The following is a 22,073-nucleotide window of genomic DNA, read 5'->3' as shown; positions in this document are numbered from 1 at the left end:
TCCATCTCACACAGAGCCCTAGATATTCCTGAATGGTCCTGTTTTCCCACAATTTTTTTTTTTTTTTTTTTTTTTTTTGCCATTTTCTTGGGCATATGGAGGTTCCCAGGCTAGGGGTCGAATCAGAGCTGTAGCCGCTAGTCTACACCAGAGCCCCAGCAACGCAGGATCCAAGTCCTACGCCGTAGCTCGTGGCAATGCCAGATCCTTAACCCACTGAGCAAGACCAGGGATGGAACCCGCAACCTCATGGTTCCTAGTCAGATTCATTAACCACTGAGCCATGACAGGAACTCCCCCACAGTTTTTTTGAGTGAGAGTCATGACCTCTGTCCTGATACGACTTCAAAAAGTGTTTATTATCTGATATGATTTACCTGCTGCTTCCATAATCTGTGCACACCTTGTTCTCTACCAATGTATATCTTTTGGTTGTTTCCCGCCTCTTTTGGTAACATCGGTTTGAAAGTCGAAGGGAAGGTAGTACATAGGCTTAGTGATAGGCTGGCCATTGATCAAGAGGAAGGCGAGCTAGAAATGAGAAACATAGGAATTTGGCTGAGTTTGGGACACAGGCTTTTGCTCGTTTCTGTGGCCACACGTGGATGACTTAAGTTTAATGTAGCATCAATGTTAAGTTTGCACCTGTGATGTTATGTGCCAGAAAAACCCTGAATTTAAAGTAATGAGAGTTCTAGACCTAGATCAGCCATGGAATGTCTTGTCTTTTTTTTTTTTTTTTTTCTTTTTACAGCTGTACCTGTAGCATATGGAAATTCCTGGGCCTGGGGTCAATCTACTCCCCAGCTTGTGGAAACACCAGATCTTTTTGTCTTTTTTAGGGCCACACGGCTTGAGGCCAGGGATGGAACTCGTATCCTCATAGAGACAACATTGGGTTCTTTTTTTTTTTTTTTTTTTTTTGTCTTTTTGCCTTTTCTAGGGCCACACCCGTGGCATATGGAGGTTCCCAGGCTAGGGGTCCAATCGGAGCTGTAGCCGCCAGCCTTCGCCAGAGCCACAGCAAGGCGGGATCCAAGCCGCATCTGCAACCTACACCACAGCTCACGGCAACGCCGGATCCTTAACCCACTGAGCAAGGGCAGGGACGAACCCGCAACCTCATGGTTTCTAGTCGGATTCGTTAACCACTGAGCCATGATGGGAACTGCCAACATTGTGTTCTTAACCCACTGAGCCACAATGGGAACTCCATGGAATTTCTGTATGACCCTAGGAAAGTCTTTTGACCCCTCTGAGTTCAAGTTACATACCTGTAAAATGAAATAATTGTTTGAGATTTCTTCCATCTCTGAATTTTGAGGTCCATTAAAATATGTCTCTTTTTCGGGAATAATGCGAGGTGAGTTCAGCTATGTTGTCCTTTAAATTTTCCCCACTATTATTGAAACTATCAGGTTTCATTCATTCAAGCTTCATTTCTGGCCAGAATCTTTCTTCTGCGGCCCTTGTTGGATATAACCTCCATCCCTCCAGCACTGTCTGGTTAACTCCATTCCCTCTCTTCCCTAGCATGTCCTCAGAACCCTTCCAGGCAGAGTGAGTGTAGGAGCTGCAAAGAACATTGAAAGGGCTTGGGAGATTTTTTTTTTTTTTTTTTTTTTTTTGTCTTTTTTAGGGCCCCACTCACAGCATACAGAAGTTCCCAGGCTAGGGGTCAAGTGAGAGCTGGAGCTGCTGGCCTATGTCACAGCTACAGCAATGCAGAATCCGATCTGCATCTGTGACCTACACCACAGCTCCCAGCAATGCTAGATCCTTAACCACAGAGCGAGGCCAGGGATCAAACCCTCATCCTCATGGATACTGGTTGGGTTGGTTACCACTGAGCCTCACCAGGAACTCCCCAGGAGATGTTCTGGATCCAGGCACTTCCTGTCTCAATATTTATTGTCTGCCAAACACAGTTTATCCAGCACATCTTGCAAAGTGATAAAGGAACCCTAGTGTATCCTCATTTTGCTTTTACCCAGTGCGTCTCCATGGAGACAGGTGGTAGATTGTATCTAATGATGACCATGAGGTTTTTGGGTACAAAGAAAACACACACACACACACACACACACTTTCTAGCTTCAAAGCCCAACTAAGCTCCTAACAGTGGGTTCTGTCTCTAATTAGATGGCTGAGAACTTCCTCCAGTCAGTCCTTGGATCCACAGATTCAAACCAGCATCTCATGTTGGGGAACGTCTTTGGCGACAGTAGCAGTCGTCGTTGTCATTGTCGTCGTCGTCGTCGTCGTCGTCATCATCATCATGACAGTGGAAGCTCAATCCCAGCCAACATATACTGAGGTTCCACTGTGTTCTGGGTGGGGGGAGAGGTCAAAAAAATGAGAAACACTAATCAAGTTAGCAAATCGGTAAACAAGAGTAGACTGGGGAGTGGTGCAGTGGGTTTAAGAATCCTACTGCAGGAGATCCTGTCTTGGTGCAGTGGTTAACGAATCCGACTGCGAACCATGAGGTTGCGAGTTCGATCCCTGGCCTTGCTCAGTGGGTTAAGGATCTGGCGTTGCCATGAGCTGTGGTGTAGGTTGCAGATTCAGTTTGGATCTCAGTTGCTGTGGCTCTGGCGTAGGCCGGTGGCTACAGCTCCGATTGGACCCCTAGCCTGGGAACCTCCATATGCCACGGGAGTGGCCCTAGAAAAGACAAAAAGACAAAAAAAAAAAAAAAAAGAATCCTACTGCAGCGGGCTCGGATCACTGCAGAGGCCCTGGTTCAATCTCTGGCCCAGCACAGAGGGTTGAAGGATCTGGCGTTGCTGCAGCTGTGGCTCAGATTCAGTCCTTGGCCTGAGAATTTCCATATGCCGCAGGAGTGGCCGTGATAAACGTGAAGGAAATAACCAGGTTGATATACTAGAGGGTGCCTGGCAGTGCAGGAGGGGAGAGGGCTGAATTTCAGTTTGGATGGTCAGAGAGGGCGTTTCTGAGGAGGTGGCGTAGGAGCTGGGATCCCTACAAATTGCCTGGGGAGACAGAGGAGAGACTGGTTTGCAGGGTAGGTTTGGTTGGAGGGACAGAAGCAGAGTGTGGGGAGTAGGGAGCAAGGAGTAGAGTGATGAGAGGTAGAGTTGGAGAGGTGAGCAGGCTGGGCCTCGAGGCCCACCGGAAGAAGTGTTAAGCCAGGGAGGGATATGACCTGTGATTTTAGAGGGCTCCTCTGGCTGCTGTGTGAAAAATGGATGATTGGAGAGGTGCCAGGACTTGGAAAGACTAGTCACCTCAGGCTCCCCAACCCTCCCGGCCCACCTACAATCAGTTACCAAGTCTGGGTCGGGGTGGGACTGGGAGGTTTCTGAGAGCTGTCCCGAACCTGTGAAAGGCCTAAGCTTGGGTGGTGGCAGCAGAGAGGGAGAGAGGGCTCGTATCAAGAACTCTATTTAGGAGTTCCCTTTGTGGCTCAGTGGTTAACGAATCCGACTAGGAACCATGAGGTTGTGGGTTTGATCCCTGGCCTCGCTCAGTGGGTTAAGGATCCGGCATTCCTGTGACCTGTGGTATAGGTTGCAGACACTGCTCCGATCCCGAGTTGTGGCTCTGGCGTAGGCCGGCGGCTATGGCTCTGATTCCACCCCTAGCCTGGGAACCTCCATATGCCGCAGGAGCAGCCCAAGAAATGGCAAAAAGACAAAAGAAAAAAAAAAAAAAAAAAAGGAGTTCCTATTGTGGTTCAGTGGGTTAAGACCCCGACCAGTAGCCATGAGGATGCAGGTTCAATCCCTGGCCTCGCTCAGTGGGTTAAGGATCCACCGTTGCCACAAGCTGCACTTTTCTAGTTGTGAGACATACAGTGAAGAACAGGACTAAGCCCCCAACTTCCTGGAGCTTATATTCCAAAGAGGATAGAGACAGTAAACAATTACAAAGATACATAGTATTTTCCATAGCATAAATTAGATAGATATGGAGTTCCCTGGTAGCTTGGTAGGTTAAGGATCTGACATGGTCACTGCTGTGGCTCAGGTTGCTGCTGTAGTGCTGGTTTGAGATCCCTGGCCCTGGAACTTCTGCATGCTGCAGGTGTGGCCAAAAAAAATTAGATGGATAGTGTATTTAGATAGTGTAAATGCTGTGAAGATAATAACACAGAATGAGGGATCAAGAGAGATGGGACAGGAGTTCCCATCGTGGTGCAGTGGAAACAAATCTGACTAGGAGCCCTGAGGTTGCAGGTTCGATCCCTGACCTCGCTCAGTGGGTTAAGGATCTGGCGTTCCCATGAACTATGGTGTAAGTTGCAGATGCGGCTCGGATCTGGCATTGCTGTGGCTCAGGTGTAGGCTGGCAGCAACAGCTCCAATTAGACCTCTAGCCTGGGAACCTCTATATGCCCTAAAAGGACAAAAGACAAAAAAAAAAAAAAAAAAAACAGTGATGGGACTATTGGTTGGCGATAGAGTGGTGGTTAAAGATGAATTAGATGAAGTGGATGAGAGGAGGGAAAGGGAGGCTTGAAGGATAGTAGGTTTTAGGGTTTGGGCTTGAGCTTTAGGGTACATGGTAGTGTCATTTACAAAGGAGGTGGGGCATGGAGAATAAAATTAGTGGGAAATCGAGAGTTCTGCCTTGGCCTTGTTGATCCTCCAGGGCTATTCTCCTCAGATGGGGGCCGCAGTGACCTTTTGTCCTAGAAGTCAGCTTGTTTCAATAGTTGACAATTTGAATCTTTTTTTTTTTTTTTTTAATAGGGCTGCACCCGTGGCCTATGGAAGTTCTCAGGCTAGAGGTAGAATCAGAGCTGCAGGTGCCAGCCCATATAACCGCCAAAGCAATGCAGGATCTGAGCTGCAACTGCGACCTACACCACAGCGCGTGGCACAGAGCAGGACCAGGGATCAAACCTATTTCTTCATGGCTACTGGTTGTGTTCATTACCAGTGAGCCACAACAGGAATTCCTTTTTTTTTTTTTTTAATTTTAAATTAAAAAAAAAATTTTTTTTTGGTCTTTATTAAGGCTGCACCCAGGGCATGTGGAAGTTCCAAAGCTTGTGGCAATACCAGATCCTTAACCCACTGATCGGGGCCAGGGACCGAACCCGCATCTTCATAGATACTTGTCAGGTCCTTCACCCACTGAGCCACCATGGGAACTCTGATGATTTACATCCTCGAGGCCCCCAGCTTGGGTGTCACATACTTTTTCTCTTCCCAGGAGTGAGTCCTCTCAGACACTTGCTTATGAGAACAAGGACGAGGCTTTCTCTGGAGCTCTGCTCTGCCTGCTAATCCCCTCTCCTGGTGTATCAACCTGAACAAGTCCAGATATGAACTTGTCCTCCTCCCACCCCCTCTCTGCTTTCTTGCTCACTTTCCTAAAGGCCCTGCCTCAGCAGGAGGTACCAGCATCCACCCACTCGCCCAACACGGAAAGACTCCTCACCCCCTCACAGCCCACATCCAGCCAGTCACCCAGTGCTCTTGCTGTTATCCCCACATGTATTCCTTCCTGCCTAACCTCACTGCTCTCGCCTGAGCGCCAGCCTTTGCATCTCACATTTAAACTCTTAAAATGTCCTTCCCGCCCCTTGGCTGGCTTTATCCCATCTGCCCTCCTTACTGATGCCAGAGGGAGTTTTCTCAAAAGCAAAGCAGACGGTATCACTTCCAAGGATGAGAACCATGCCTCTCCCACCATGTTGTCTTCAGGGTAAGATCCCAGCCTAGGATAGGAGGCCCATCATAATTGGATGCTGGGAACCTCTTTAGCTGCATCTCTTGCTTCTGCACACCCTTCATTATATGCTCTAAGACAAAAACTGCTTGTAGCAAACCGAGCACATGCTACTGCCCAGTGCTCATACCTCTGGTACCTGTATAAGCCTCTCTTCTTAAGTTCCAATTGAACACCTGTTCCTATTTTAAAATCCAACCCAGGAGCTCCCACTGTGTTTCAGCCAGTTAAAGATTCAGCATTGGGGAAGTTCCCATTGTGACACAGTGGAAACGAATCCGACTAGTGTCCATGAGGATGTGGGTTCAATCCCTAGCCTTGCTCAGTGGGTCAGGGATCAGGCAATGTGAGCTGTGGTGTAGGTGGCAGACATGGCTCGGATCCCTCGTGGCTGTGGCATGGCCAGCAGCTATAGCTCCTATTCAACCCCTAGCCTGGGAACTTCCGTATTTTGCAAGTGTAGCCCTTAAAAAAAAAAAGAAAAAAAAATTCAGGAGTTCCCGTCGTGGCACAGTGGTTAACAAATCCGTCTAGGAACCATGAGGTTGCGGGTTTGGTCCCTGCCCTTGCTCAGTGGGTTAACGATCCAGCGTTGCCGTGAGCTGTAGTGTAGGTTGCAGACGCGGCTCAGATCCCACGTTGCTGTGGCTCTAGTGTAGGCCGGTGGCTACAGCTCCGATTGGACCCCTAGCCTGGGAACCTCCATATGCCGCGGGAGCGGCCCAAGAAATAGCAACAACAACAACAAAAAAGACAAAAGACCAAAAAAAAAAAAAAAAAAAAAAATTTCAGCATTGGGAGTTTCCTACAGTGGCTCACCAGGTTAGAAACCCAACACTGTCTCTGTGAGGATGTGGATTGGATCCCTGACCTCGATCCAGTATTAAGGATCCAACATTGCTGCAAGCTGAGCCGTAGGACGCAGATGCGGCTAGGATTTGGCATTGCCGTGGCTGTGATGTAGGCCTGCAGTTGCAGCCCAGATTCAGCCCCTAGCCTGGGAACTTCCATACACCATGGGCATGGCTTTAGGAAGAACGAAAAAAAAAAACAATCCAGCATTCTGTGCAGTGGCTCCTGTCTATGCTGAGGTGTGGGTTAGATTCCAGCCTGGCGCAATGGATTCGTTGTTGCAGCTGTGGCGTACGTAGGTTGTAGCTACATCTCGGGTTCAGTCTCTGGCCTGAAAACTTGCATATGCCATGGGTGCAGCCAGAAGAAAAACAAACAAAAAAAACCCAACCCAGAAATCCTTTCCTCTTTCTTTCCTCTATGCAACTTCTCATCCCTGTACATGCTTCTGTCTTTGCCACTTGCATGATGATATAGTGATCCATTTACTCCTTCAATGCCAGATGAACTCTTTGAGGGCCAGGACTGTGACTTATTCTGCTTGGTGTTCCCAAGTCTAGCAGGCACTCTGACCCACCATGTTGACTCACGAATGATTAAATTGGATGGGTTCGGGTTCAAGTCCTTCAGATGCAACCTGCAAACTCTCATCCTTCTAGAAGCTTCCAGCAACCAATAATTATTGACAACAAAGGCAGTTTAATAGGAGGGAATCATTGTTCTTTATGGGTGTTACCCTGAACATGGTATGACCATGTTTAATCAGGGATAGCTCTAATTATAGATGCGCCTGTGCCAGGCCCTGAGGTGCCTACGCAAGTGTTCTTATCAAAGCTTTGACCAAATTTGAGCGGAGTGCAATAGTTAAAAACTAAATGTCACAGGGGAGTTCCCGTCGTGGCGCAGTGGTTAGCGAATCCAACTAGGAACCATGAGGTTGCGGGTTTGAGCCCTGGCCTTGCTCAGTGGGTTAAGGATCCGGTGTAGGTCGCAGATGCAGCTTGGATCCCGTGTTGCTGTGGCTCTGGCGTAGGCCGGCAGCTACAGCTCCGATTGGACCCCTAGCCTGGGAACCTCCATATGCCACAGGAGCAACCCAAGAAATGGCAAAAAGACAAAAAAAAAAAAAAAAAAAAAAGAAACCTTTGTGACTTTTGTTCATAGCATTCATCGTGATGCTCTTTGCATCATATGTCGTCTGACTTCCTCACTCAGCTCAGAAAGGTCCCAGAGGACGAGGACTCGGTTTTTTAAGCCTTAACTTTTAACACAGTTCCTGGCATAAAGAAAGTTCTCACTGGAGTTCCCGTTGTGGCTCAGCAGGTTAAGAACTTGACTAGTATCCATGAGGAGGCAGGTTCCATCCTTGGCCTTGCTCAGTGGGTTAAGGATCAGGCATTGCCGCAAGCTGTGGCATAGGTCACAGATGTGGCTTGGATCTGGCATTGCTGTGGCTGTGGCGTAGGCCAGCAGCTGCAGCTCTGATTCCACCCCTAGCCTGGGAACCTCCATATGCTGCAGGTGTGGTCCTGAAACGAATTGGCAAAAAGAAAAAGAAAGCTCTCTCTGAGTATTTGAATGAATATTTGAGCAGACCTTTCCTATTGCATGCTGTCTTGGCATGGGGTGTGTGTGTGTGTGTATGTGTGTAGGGGGCTATGTGGTGAGGTTAGAAGTGAGAGCACTGACAGAGAGCCCGTGGTGATGGAGAAGGGGGCTGACTGGTTAGGAAGCTCTGCATCAGTATAATGAGAGATTAAGAGCACATAAGGACAGGCCTCGGCACCAGAGGATTTTTAAGGCTGCCGCTGCCTTAGGCTGTGAGGCCAGCGGGTACAATAATAGTTTGCACAGTTCCACTTTGGAAATCAGGGCTCTGACTGAGGGCTTAGCCAACTAGCCAGCAAGAATAGCTTTCTGGAGCTTGGAGCCTCATGAAAATTTCAAAACTGGGGAATAATCCAAAAAAAAAAAAAAAAAGGGTTTGTTTGCTGGCGTTGAAAAGCAGGATTTTTTTTTTAAAAAGATAAAAAAATCTTCTCAATTTTCTCTTCATCTGCAATACAAATTATCAGATACTTCCTGTGCACAAGCCCACAGATGAGAGGAAGAAGGAGCCAGGAATAAACCAGGTGCTTCGCAGGAAGTCATTGGGTAAGGCATGAAGAAGAGGAAGGCGTAAGGTGGCTAGGGCGATGCTGTCGCAGTGTGGGGCACAGGTGGTTCTGACCCCCGCTCCCCCAGTTTGCGATGACATCTCACCTCGATAGGGAGCTTCCACAGAGTATACATCCATTGAATGACTAGGCACACTGTTTTCAGTTCAGCAGATATTTTTGTCACAGCGAGACATGCTCAATGAAGATAGCATTGTATTGTGCCCCATTTTAGTACAATCTGTCACTGCCTGAGGCTTGGACCAGTAACAAATATCTGACCAGCTGATTTGAGCAGCATTGGTCTGGAGCCTGGGCTTTGAAGTCAGTCAGATTTGGCTCTGCTACTTAAGCAAGTCCCTAAGCTGTCTGAGTTTTGGATTCCAAGCCTGGAAAATGGAGATTCATTCCTGCCCAGCAAGAATTTTGAGCACATGCTATATACGAGGCACTGTTCCACGAGTTGAGGATGTTGCAGTGACTCCGGCTGATAGGACTCCTGTTTTCACAGGGCCTACAGATAAAGAAGTGGGATAATTACAGCTTACGGTAAGTTCTGGTAAAAAAAGTCAGCTGGAGTTTCCTTATGGCACAGCAAGTTAAGGATCCAGTGTTGTCACGGCAGTGGCTCAAGTTGAAAGACGGAAGGGAGGGAGGAAGGAAGGAAGAAAGGGAAAGTTGGTGACTAGGAGTTCTCTTGTGATGCAGTGGGTTCAAGATCTGGTGTTGTCACTGTAGCAGCTCAGGTCGCTGCTGTGGCGCAGGTTAGATCCCTGGCCTGGGAACTTTCACAAGTGGACATGGCCAAAAAAGAAAAGTCAACGGACCCTTTGAGGTGTGAGTAATGGATTGGATGATTCGGGAGTCTTAGGAAGGAATCAACTCTGCAGAGAACTCAATGAGTGCTTTAGGCAGAGGCAGAGCAAGTGCAAAGGCTCTGAGCCATGTTGGCAAAACAAGACGATGGCCAGAGTGTCTGGAGTGGGATGTGGGAGGTGAGGTAGATGGTGGGGAGAGGTGAAGTCAGAGGGGATCCAGGTCAAGAGGGCCTCGTAGGACACAAAGAAGAGTTTGGATTCTGTCCTAGAAGCAATATGATACCAGGAGGGTTTTAAACCAGATCATAAAGGTTTTTTTCTGGAGTTCCCGTTGTGGCGCAGTGGTTAATGAATCCGACTAGGAACCTTGAGATTGTGGGTTTGATCCCTGGCCTTGCTCAGTGGGTTAAGGATCCAGCATTGCCGTGAGCTGTGGTGCAGGTTGCAGGTGCCGCTCGGATCCCAAGTTGCTGTGTTCTCTTGTGGTACAGTGGGTTAAGGATCTGGTGTTGTCAGGCAGTGGCACAGGTTCATTCCCTGGCCTGGATGCATGCTGTGGGTGTGGCCAAAAAAAAAAAAAAAAGGAAAAGAAAGAAAGAAAGTAAATCTTTATTTGGTCTTCAAATGTTGGACCTGGGAGCAGATTTTTTTTTTTTTCTTTTGGAGCAGAATTATAATGCTTGTGTTTAGGTTTTTGTTATAGCAGCAACCCACTCCCAATACTAAGATACTTTCTAGTTACCTATTGCTGTGTGATGTCACCCCCAGATGCAGTCAAAACAGCAACAATTATTTTTATTGCTGATGATCTTCAGGCTTGACAAGGCTCATTTAGCCAGTACTTAGTCAGGGTATCTCATGAAATTGCAGTCGTCTGGCTGGGGCCAGAGTCATCTTAAATGTTGGTCCGCCTACACCAATCTAACCCTCCTCTGGGAATTATACTGGGGTATTGACAGGCAGAGCCATTCAACTAAGGGCAGCCAAACTGAGAGGCCATGGGGACTTTTAGAGTCAAAGTAGAATATTGGACCATGTGCAGGATGCTTCAGCAAAAGAAGTCATCTGTTGGAGTTCCTGTTGTGGCTCAGCGGGTGAAGGGCCTGACCTGGTCTCTGCGAGGTTGTGGGTTTGATTCCTGGCCTCACTCAGTGGGTGAAGAATCCGGCATTGCTGCAAGCTGTGGTGTAGGTTGCAGATGCTGCTGGGATCTGGTGTTGCTGTGGCTGTGGTGTAGGCCAGCAGCTACCGCTCCGATTCAGCCCTAGCCTGGGAACTTCTACATGCCACAGGTGTAGCCATAAAAAAAAAGAAACAAAAGATTTCCGTTTTTGAGGCAAATCATTCTGTCTTGACCAGAAGACTGGAGGAATATGATGAGGCCCTTTATCCTCACTCTAGGTGTGGTGGAAATAAATGAGCATGTGCTTTAGGGCCTTTGATTTAGGCATTCATTTATTTATCCTTTTTTTTTTTTTTTTTTTTTTTTTTTTTTTTGCTTTTTAGGCCCACACCCACAGCATAGGGAGGTTCCCAGGCTAGGGGTCAAATCAGAACTACAGGTGCCGACCTACGCCACAGTCACAGCCACACAGGATCCTAGCAGCATCTGAGATCTACACCACAGCCCAAGGCAACGCCAGATCCTTAACCCACTGAGCAAGGATCCAAGTCGATTCATTTCTGCTGCACCACAACGGGAACTCCTATTTATCCATTGTTAATTCAAGTACGTCTCTATTAAACTTCTGTTAGGTATCAGCTGGGGACATGGAGGTGAATGGGTTGACAAGATGCCTGTTCTCACGGAGCTCACGGTCTGGCGAGAATCACCCAGAGCCAAGTTCAGTTTCCTCCTCTGCCAGTTACTAGCTGGGTGAATTCTGTTTTCTCATCTGGGAAATGGGCACAGCTTTGTGGCATTGGTGTGAAGATTAAATGATATATGTGTATATATGTATATACATGTGTAGATTATATGGCATTTGAAAGCCCCTTAGGTATTTGAGTTTCTTTTTCCTTTTCCTGTGTATTAAACCAGAGTTGACATTTGGGGATGGCTAATTGATTGTTGCGGGACTGCTCTGGGCATTGTCGGAAGTTTAGCAGCTTCCCAGCTTCTGCCCAGAGGATGGTTGTAACACTCCCCTGACCCAAAGTTGTAACAACCAAAAATGTTTCCACAAGTTGCCACATGGGCCCCCAGGCATAGAGAAGAGGTAGGCAAATACACTCCCAATTGCAAATCAATACTTTATTTTATTTTTGCTTTTTAGGGCAGCACCTGCAGCATGTGGACGTTCTCAGGGTACAGGTTAAATCAAAGCTGCAGCTGCCAGCCTACACCACAGCCACAGTAACCAGGGATCCGAGCCATGTCTGTGACCTACACCACAACTCACGGCAACGCCAGATCCCTTAACCCACGGAGCAAGGCCAAGGATGGAACCTACATCCTCATAGATACTAGTCAGGTTGGTTACCATTGAGCCACAGAGGGAACTCTTGCAAATCAACACTTTAGATGAAAGGCTGACACTTGAGCATAAAGCTACAGACCCCACCATCCATCTCCGCATTTGACTTCCCAGTCCACCACCCTCCCTTTTCCTTGGGCTTTTGCCTCTGAAACTAAATGGCATCTAGGAATCAGATACCACCGCTAGTTTGATAACACTGGCTTTGAAGAAGAAAATCTGCATAGCCCCCTCCTTCCTTCCTTCTCTGACTCTATGTCCAGCCCTCCCGGTTTAATTACCTGTGGTGGCTTCAGCATTAACCAGGTCCCCTATTGTTTTTCCTGGCATGAAAAAATGAGAGGCTTGACCAGATCTGATAGTGCAGAGAAATCAGCCTTTCTCTAGCGCCTTTGACCTGGGCTCCAGCTGGGGTGGAGGGTCATGGCTTTGGCGGGTCAGAGTTAGAACACATCTGACATTGTCTGAGAGAGGAAGGGGTTCTGTTTCTGGAGATTGCTCCAGAATTTCACAGCGGGGGGTGGGTGGGTGGAGGGGGCATTGGACATAGCGATCTGATTTGTATAGAAACTGAATTTGTGTAGCTGGCAAGAATATGATTTATCTGTAGATTATGTTTTAGAACTGTAAATGAATCTTACTTTTCCAAAAAGGTCTTTGTTTACACTTCATATAAGTTTGAGGAAAAGCCAGTTCACGTTCACTATTAAGCCGATGATGATAACGAGTTCATTTTGCTGCTGAAATTTGGCCTTTGTCTACTAGGGCTGAATAGAAATGAGGAGGTGGAATTTTGGGTGAAGGGAGAAATGAGTAGCTTTTATTGCTTTGCCAGGCAAAGGAGGCCACGGCAGGCTAATGCCCTAAAGACTGCCCTCCCTTGGGAGAGAATAGGAGGTGGTCTTACAGTTTTGGGAATGGAAAATTGGGCTGCAGATAAGGATCAGGGGACCTGCAGGCTTGCATTCTTCAAAGCTGGTGTCAGGTGGTCCCAGATGGGTTCTAGCAGTCCTCGCAGTTATCTCACCGTGACCTTCTTTCTGGGACAAAGAAGGCTTCATCAAGTGGTTAATATCTGCCATTTGTTGAGGGTGTTAGTTCAGCAGAAGAGCTCAAAGATATTGTCTTGTGTAGCCCTTGAGGAGGAACCAGGACTGGATCCCAAGGCTGTATTCTTGTTTCTTGACTGCTCCTCCCTTATCTCTGAATCCCTCCCTTCCCTGATTAGCAACTGTTAGAATCTGCCCTTTGAGAACTCAGGAAAGACCAAACAACATCAATTTCCTAGAAACCGGAAATGGGGGACACCGAAAGGCTTCTGTGCCCATGGGGCTCCTGTTCAATTTCACCTTTGAGTGGTAGCTCTCTCCTGGCCCTCTTCTCTCAGAGCCAGTGGGGTAGGACTGGCCTGGCTTCCTGTCTTACTACTGTTGACTTAAAGAAAAGAAAATGCACAACCTGAAAGTTGAGAGTTAAGTTGGGGTGAACTTAGGACTGAAACCCCAGAGACAGCATCTCAGGTAGCCTCGCTCCAAGGAGGCAAGGGGGGGAAACTAGGATCTGTGGGTTTTTGCAACAAAGGGCAGGTAGTCGGAACAAAAGGTTTACAGATGACCAGATTTACAGAGAAAGATACAGCAAACCAGTTTCTATGGGAACTTGTTCAAGTCTGGGCTTCCTGGAATCGCTCCTTTGATATGCACCTGGGCTGGGGGCCAGTCTTCTTTGTTTCTTTCCTGAGTTCCCTCATGGCTCATTGGCCCACCCTTGGGAGTGACTGTTCTCACAAAAGACCGTGACATCTTTTGTTTTGTCCACTAACTACAGCCCAGGAGGCAGTATTTCAGAGCTATCCCCCAACGAGGAAAAGAGAGAATATCAAGAGAGAAGTCTTGGAGTTTCCATCGTGGCGCAGTGGTTAAGGAATCTGACCAGGAACCATGAGGTTGTGGGTTTGATCCCTGCCCTTGCTCAGTGGGTTAAGGATCCGGCGTTGCCGTAGCTGTGGTGTAGGTCGAAGACTCAGCTCAGATCCCACATTGCTGTGGCTCTGGCATAGGCTGGCAGCTACAGCTCGGATTAGACCCCTAGCCCTTAGCCTGGGAACCTCCTTATGCTGAGGGTGCGGCCCTCAAAAGACAAAAAAAAAAAAAAAGATAGAAGTCTTAAATTAAAGGTGGAAGGGGAGGTTCAGGATGCCTTGCACACATTTTATGGAAGTTTGCTGCTTGTCTTGTGGAAGTTTCCATTAGTCCCAGACATCAGTCATCATTGAAGGATTTTAGTGTTTTTTTTTTCTAGATGTGAAGAGATGCAAGGACTGGGCTCATAAGATCTAAAAATATCTAACTATCTGAAGACCCGTTCTTCCAGTTTTCCCAGAGCACCGATGACCTCACTCCTGGTCTCCACCCTGAGCTCTGCTCAGGGGGTGCTGCGGGTCGGCAGCTGCAGTGGCTCGTGTTTTCCTCCGTAGAAAGGCTGACGGCAAGTGCCAAACTTCAGTTCACACTGCTTTCTCTCTTGCTCTTTCACTGGCCTTTTGCGGTTCCTTGAATACCAAGCTCCTGCAGGGCCTTTGCATTTGATTTCCCCGTTTTCCTCGCACCTGCTCTATTTTAGCTCAAGCGCTCATAACAAAATATCATAGTTTGGGGGAGCTTAAACAGAGTTGTGTGTCTCATAGGGGCAGGGTTGAAGGAGGCACAGGTGGTTGTAGAAATCCTGATAAAGGACCATCGGGAAACTTCAGGGACATTGGGAGGTCACTGTAAGTTGATAACTGCTCCAGAAAGCCATCAACGTAAGGCAGGCTTGCAAGACAAGTGGAAGTGCGAGAGTTGCCTCAGGTCATTGGGTGGGGGATGGGACGAGGCCCGCATTCAGATTCAGACCCAGGGCAGGAGGTGGAGACTGCCCTTCCTCTGATTTGAATACACACTTTATCAGATACCAAGGAGGAGCTACTGTTTCAGAGGCTTTTCCGACCCCCACTCCCCTGGGATGATAAAATTGTAGCCCATTGGATCCTTGGGGCCGAGCTTCCGTGCCTGCCCACTTGCACCTCTCGCAAGCATCCTATCCTCATAAATCTATTTCTTGCCTATCACTTTGTCTCTCTCTGAATTCCTCCTGTGTGGAGACATGAAGAATCTGAACATCAGTGAGTCCAAACACAGGGTGAGTGATTCTACTTTAAAACCGTGGGTTTAAGTCCCAATCTGGGTTGCGGCCGGGTTCGAGTCCCAGCACTTGGATTCAAGTCCTAGTTTGTGTTCTGGCTCGGGTCAGGCCATTAGTCCTGTCTGTTTCAATAGTTCTGGAGGCTGGGGAGTCCAAGTGATCAGGACAGAGTAGGATAGTTCTATGATAGGGGTGGAGCGGAATAGTTACGCGGGTAGCTGTAGAAGTCCCAGTAGAGGACCTCAGATAAAGAGGGCACTTTGGGAGACCACTGTTAGTTAATCATCTCAAGAAAGCCATAGAACATCATGGAAAGAAGCAGGCCTGCTTAACTATAAAACCAGAAGTAAAAGCACAAGATAGGCCTCTGGTCATTCAGTGAAAGATAAAGGCCTGCGTTCAAGTTCAGTAAGATAACACAACATCAACAAGGATCCTTAGGATCAGGGGCTGAAATTTAAGGGAAAGATGACATTCCAAAGTAGGAAACCCTCAAATGGAAACCTGAGATGATCAACATATTTTAGCATATGTTACCATCCTTCTGCTAATTTGAATAATCACCCTGACAGTCCTAGTTTTGACTTCTTAAGGTCAAATACTCTGACCATTACAAAGGAAGGGCCAGAGCCGGAAGCCTGATGTCTACTCAGAGAATGAGGAAGGTGGTCTTTCTCCCTTTCCCCCACTTTCTTTGCATTATAAAAATGTAGCCCACCTGACCCTCAGGGCCGAGCCTCCTCGCCTGCCCGCTCATATCCCTCTCAATCCCCGTATCTTAATAACATCTATTTTGCCTCTCACTGAATTCTTTCTACGTGGAGGCATAAGAACCTTGAGCCTCAGTAAATCCACACACCATGTGAGTGATTCTAATTTTAAAAACCATGTGTTTGGGAGTTCCTGCTTTTTGGCTTTTCTAGGGCTGCTCCCATGGCATATGGAGGTTCCCAGGCTAGGGGTTGAATCGAAGCCTAGTCTGCAACCTACACCACAGCTCACAGCAACGCTGTGATCCTTAACCCACTGAGCAAGGCCAGGGATCGAACCCGCAACCTCATGGTTCCTAGTCAGATTCATTAACCACTGTGCCACGACGGGAACTCCCTACAATCTGTAAATTTTGAGGGGACCAAACATTTAGTCTATAACACTTCCTGTGAGAAGTATATTTGGCTTTGTTGCTACCTTGATTTGGCTCTTGGTATGTCTCCAACATACCTTCCCCCCTTTTTCCTATCATGTTCTGTCCTCTGCTTTGTTTTTCTTCCTAGAACTTAGCACTACCTAAATCATTTTATATTTAAAATGAATCATTATATTTAAAGCCAGCAGCTACAGCTCCGATAAGACCCCTAGCCTGGGAACCTCCACTTGCTGCAGGTGCGGCCCTAAAAACACACAAGACGAGAAAAAAAAGAATTGTGTTTATCGTCTGTCCCTACTTCATAAATTTGTCCAGGATTAAGTGAGCTAGCTCAAATAAAATATTCACTCAACAAATGTTTTTTGTGTGCCTACAGTGTGCAAGGCCCTGGACCAGGTTCAGGGGTGCAGCAGTGAAGAAATGCATGCAGGCTGCCTGCCCTCAAATTGTTTATAGTCTGGTAGGAACAGTTATGGAACCCTTTTTCTGTACCAGGTATGGTACTGATGAAACTGAGCAGGGCCCTGTGGGGTGCTGGGCACAAGCCTTTGTATGTCCCCCATTTTTTGTTTTTAGGGAATGAGCTTCAGCCTCTATGACCTTCCTTGAGTTCCAAAGGGCAATTGCTAATCAGGGAAGGGAGGGGATGCCAAGACCAGGGAAGGGAGGGGATGCCAAGACCAGGAAGTGCAGCCTTGGGGCAGGATCCTGCTTCCTCCTCAAGGAACATACCTAACAGTCTTTGAGTTCTGAAGAGCTAAAACCCCCAGCAAATGAAAACCGGAGAGGAGGGCCACCAGAACCAGTCCTGGGGCCACTAAACACCAACTCTGAAGAAGAATGAAAGCCTGCATCTACCCTGATCCTTATTTGTGGCCCTATTTTCTACTCCCAAACTATGAAACCACTTCCTCATCTCTCCCAAGGGAGAGCCCAGTCTCTGGGGCATTAGCCTGCTGTCGCCTCCTTTGCCTGGCAAAGCGGTAAATCTGTTTTTTTTTTTACCTTTGCCCAAAACGATCTCCACATTTCTGTTTGGCACTGGTAGACAGAGACCAAGTTTCAGCAACAGGCAAGCAAGAGTATTGCTTAGGTTATTTTGTTTGATTGTTGTAACAATCCCGTGACATAAACACTATTGTTGCATTGATTTTATGGAAGGGACAACTAAGGTCTAAATGGATGAGCTGCTTTTTCAAATTCATTCATCTGGTCAGAGCTGGATCTAGCAGAGCAGTCTGACACCATAGCTGATGCTTTTTTTTTTTTGGCTTTTTAGGGACGCACCTGCAGCACATGGATGTTCCCAGGCTAGGGGTCTAATCGGAGTTGTAGCCACCAGCCTATGCCCCAGCCACAGCAACGCGGGGTCTGAGTCACGTCTGTGATCTACACCACAGCTCATGGCAGCAGTGGATCCTTAACCCACTGAGCAAGGCCAGGGATTGAACCCATATCCTCATGGATACTGGTTGGGTTTGTTAACTGCTGAGCCGTGATAGGAACTCCACCATAGCTGTTGCTCTTGACTACTATGCTAAACTATATGTTCGGGGGATGAACAAAGTCATATTTGGCTGTAACTTCAATGTTAAAAATAATTCAATACCGATTTGTCACATTAACCATTAGATGTCTTTCACTGTAAACAACTTTGGATATAAAAACCTGCATGCACAAGATTGATATTCTGAGGCATTAGCAAAAATGTTATGGACAACAATAACAACAACAACAACAACAAAAAGACAAAAAAAAAATGTTATGGAGTTCTCGTGGGTCAGCATGTTAAGAACCCCACTAGTATCCACGAGAATGCAATTGATTCCTGGCCTCGCTCAGTGGGTTAAGGATCTGGTGTGGCTGTGGCTGTGGTGTAGGCCTCCACCTGCAGCTCCGATTCCACCCCTAGCCCTGGAACTTCCATATGCTGATGGTGTGGCCAGTAAAAAAGGGAGAGAGAAAATACTCCTGTGGTTAGAGGATACTTAATAAAATGGTAGTTAGTCTTTTTAAATTATATTATCATTTCCATAGTGCATTTAAACTCTAACTTGACTTTTGAAAGATAACTAACCTGTACAGAAGCATCTGAATTACATAGAGTGAGTGGTATAAACTTGAAATTGCTTGATTGCTTGAAAGCAGCTCCTTCTCCCTCAGTTCTCCTGAATGCCTCAAAATAATCCTATTCATCCCCAACTCCCTTTCCCCTGAAAGGAGGCTCTTTGGGACAGGCAGTTCTTCAAAGTCCTAGGAGGTCCAGGAATCCAGAGTCCTTGGTATACATACTGTGCCTCTTTTCTCTGTCTCCGGTTTCAACAGGATGGAATCTGGGTCCGTGTTAGTGGGCTGGGCAAGGAAGAAGTAAGAAGTGGGAAAAAGGAAAAGTGAACTTAAACCCAAATCCTACCTAGTTCTCCTTGGAGCCCCAGGAAGCGTCTTCCTCCTTTGGGCAGGATAGAAAGAATTAGAATCTCGCCATCCCTGGGCATGTGAGACCACACGGTACCACACTTTTTGGCTGTGAGTGTTTAAAAGGCATCTATGGATTTTTCCCTGCCCAGTGTCTGTTCTCACTTCTTATAAAAGTCACTCAGGCTTTTTTTTTTTTTTCTTTGAGAAACTAACCTTCTCCTGCTCTTGGTCCCTGTTCCAGGTAGGTGAGTGGCCAGCCTTGGGTAATCAGCAATGTTCCATTCCCCCGGCCAGTGGTTGATTCAAGGATAACAATATGCTCCAAAGCTGGACCAGCACATCTCAGTTTGGGTGCTTTTTTCGGCCATACTGGTGGCATGCAGAAGTTCCCAGCCAGGGATCTAACCCATGCCACAGCAGCAATCCAAGCCACAGCAGCGACAATTGCAGCTCCTTACCCACTGGGCCACCAGGTGACTCCATTGACTTTGGTGCTCTTACTGGCCGTCTTTTCCCCCGTGGATGGTAAGCTCTGGGGATGTAAGCCTGCTTCTGCTTCAGCCTCTGGAAAGAGCTGACTGCAAAGAGAAGCCAATGAGACGGAGACTTCCCCCCCCGACCATGTTCATCATGTCATTTCAATTCCTCCCTTGTCAGACTTGGATTTTCAGGTACTTGAGCCTATTAACCAGGTTCCTCCATGTTTTCTTTGCTTAGATCAGGTTGATGTGGGGGTTTTTTTTGTTGTTTTTTTGGGTTTTTTTTTTTGTCTTTTTGCCTTTTCTAGGGCCACTTCCCGAGGCATATGGAGGTTCCCAGGCTAGGGGTCGAATCGGAGCTGTAGCCGCCGGCCTACACCACAGCCACAGCAACACAGGATCCAAGCTGCGTCTGCGACCCACACCACAGCTCACAGCAATGCTGGATCCTTAACCCACTGAGCAAGTCCAGGGATTGAACCGGCAACCTCATAGTTCCTAGTCGGATTCGTTAACCACTGCGCCACAATGGGAACTCCTGACGTGGGTTTTTGACACTTGCAATCAAGAGTGCCCTGAGTCATGGCCCTGGCTTTGTTGGACTGGAGTGAGTGGAGGAGGCAGCCAGGATGTGACAGAGTCTGGAAGCCATGGCCTAGCGGAAATGCTTAGGGAACCAGCAATGTTTGTCCTTGTCTGGAGGGGCTATTTCTGGGCAGCTTGACTCATCTCATCTGGTTAGGTGTGTCCTCAAGGTAGAACTAGACCAAAAAGAAGTGGTTATGGAGGAACAGATGATAAGCATGTGATTTCCAATTAGTTGGAGAAACAGGTAGAAATTCCTAGTATGGCTGGAACAGCCTTGTCAATCTAACTGATTCCAAGAGGCTGGCCTGACCCTGCCAATCACGCTAAGTGTGGTGGTGGAGGTGGGGAACCAGATTAGGACTGATTTTTGCGTTCCATTTCTAGTTTGGGAGGGTTTTTGTTTGTTTGTTTGGCCACACCTGTGGCTTGCAGAAGTTCCCAGGCCAGGGAGGAGTGAATCTGTGTCACAGCAATGACCTAAGCCACAGCAGTGGCAATGCTGGATCCTTAACCTGCTGAGCTGCCAGGAAATTCCCGTTTTGAGAGTTTGCGATGGGATGCAAAATGAGGTATCATTCAGCCTAGAATACATGTAAATAAGCCAGTATTCACTAATAAGGTGTGCCCTTGTAAGGACTGTGTGGCTTTTGCACTTTTCTGACGCCAGTCTTAGAACTGGGCAGGCAGAAGCTGGGCAATCTGATGAAAAGCAAAGGCTCTGGAGCCTAATCCTGAGTCTGTCACTAGCTGGATGAGTGACTTTGGGCAAGTGACTTCACCCCATGAGGCTCTGTCCTCTCTAACATGGGGCTCCCGTCACCCACCGCTTAGGGTTGACCTGTGGATTGGCCATAAGGCATGGGAAGCCCTTGTCTGACATGTGGGTCGTGTTCAGGAAACAATAGTTGTTATCAGAGGGCCCCAAAGATCACCTGCAGAGACCATTTAAGAGAGGAGCTGAGGGCGAGTTGGGAGGAGAAGGTGTAAATGCTGAGAAGAGTAAACTCTGCTCCACTGCAGGACACAATGATTGCCTTGTCTCTTGCTGCTTCCATGTTTTTTTGGGGGAAATTCCAGTTTTTTCTTTCCTGGAAGAGTTGCCTATATCTTACGTCAGGTTCCTAGAAGCTGAGTCTGGGACAGGAATAGGGCCATAGTTCAAGTGATTTATTGGGGTCAGGGCTCTCAGGAAAAGGGAAGTAGGCAGGACCAGCTATGTTTAAGGGGTCCAGAGCAGATTGAAATGGGGAACTTTTGGAGTTTCCATCGTGGCTTACTGGAAACGAATCTGACGAGGAACCATGAGGTTGCAGGTTTAATCTCTGGTCTTGCTCAGTGGGTTAAGGATCTGGCATTGCCGTGAGCTGTGGTGTGTAGATCGAAGACGCAGCTCGGATCTTGCATTGCTGTGGCTGTGGTGTAGGCCGGTGGCTGTGGCTCCAATTGGACCTCTAGCCAGGGAACCTCCATATGCTGAGGATGTGGCTCCAACCCCCCCCCCCAAAAAAAAGAGAAAGAAATGGGGAACTTTTTTTCAAAAAAATAGAGGAAAAGTACTGTTAGAGATGCTAACTTATGAGTCCCTGCTCTGGTGCGGTGGGTTAAGATTCAGTGTTGGTTTTGTGGCAGTATGGATTTGATCCCTAGCCTGGCACAGTGGTTTAAGGATCTGACGTTGCCACAGCTGGGATTTGATCTCTGGCTAGGGAACTTCCATATACCATGGGTACAGCCATTAAAAAAAAAAAAATACATATATATATATATATATACATATATATATATATATGTATATATACACACTAACTTACAAAACCTTTAACTTTTCTTCTTTCACTCAGCTTGCCACGGTGTGTTTTATTTGGTATTTCATGTAAATCTAAGTAAAGGAAAAATGTAAAATTTAAATTATTAGCATGAATTTCACCATTCATCTTTAACTTGTGCAATGCTAATTTAAATGCAAATATCAGAGTGTTTAACTTGGATGTGGAATCACCAAAATGACACAATTTGTATTTTTGTGGCTCATCCCCAGAAAGTGCCTCCAGTTAGTCGGAAGAGATGAACATAAGCCAGACTCAGGAAATGTGGAAGGAGGGGCTTGAGGCGTAAGGATACTCTGAGCACCTGCCGTGCTGGGTCCTGGCTGGGGAAGCTATGCTGGGAATCTTCCCTTCTCACAGGCCACCCCCTCAACCCTCGATGGAAGGAGACCCTGAGGTTATGGCAACTTCTGTGCTGGGATGTCT

The 22,073-nt window shown here is 47.3% G+C and overlaps 1 long non-coding RNA gene across 1 annotated transcript in view; it reads left to right on the top strand.

Annotated features, from left to right (window-relative positions):
• LOC106506530 (uncharacterized) overlaps window positions 1–22,073 on the top strand; it is a 67,464-nt gene that overhangs the window by 1,736 nt on the left and 43,655 nt on the right. The window contains exon 2 of the long non-coding RNA XR_002339671.2: window positions 2,143–2,317. This is a non-coding gene — a long non-coding RNA (uncharacterized LOC106506530). The remainder of the gene's footprint in view (window positions 1–2,142; window positions 2,318–22,073) is intronic.

This window comes from Sus scrofa, chromosome 16 (genome assembly GCF_054392235.1).
Source record: "Sus scrofa isolate SSC_HxYL_T2T_F1_AM1 chromosome 16, Sscrofa_HxYL_maternal_Yorkshire_Landrace_v2.0, whole genome shotgun sequence".
Classification (NCBI taxonomy): Eukaryota; Metazoa; Chordata; class Mammalia; order Artiodactyla; family Suidae; genus Sus; species Sus scrofa.
Note: the sequence above shows the minus strand (reverse complement) of the source record. Positions and strands in the feature narration are given on the sequence as shown.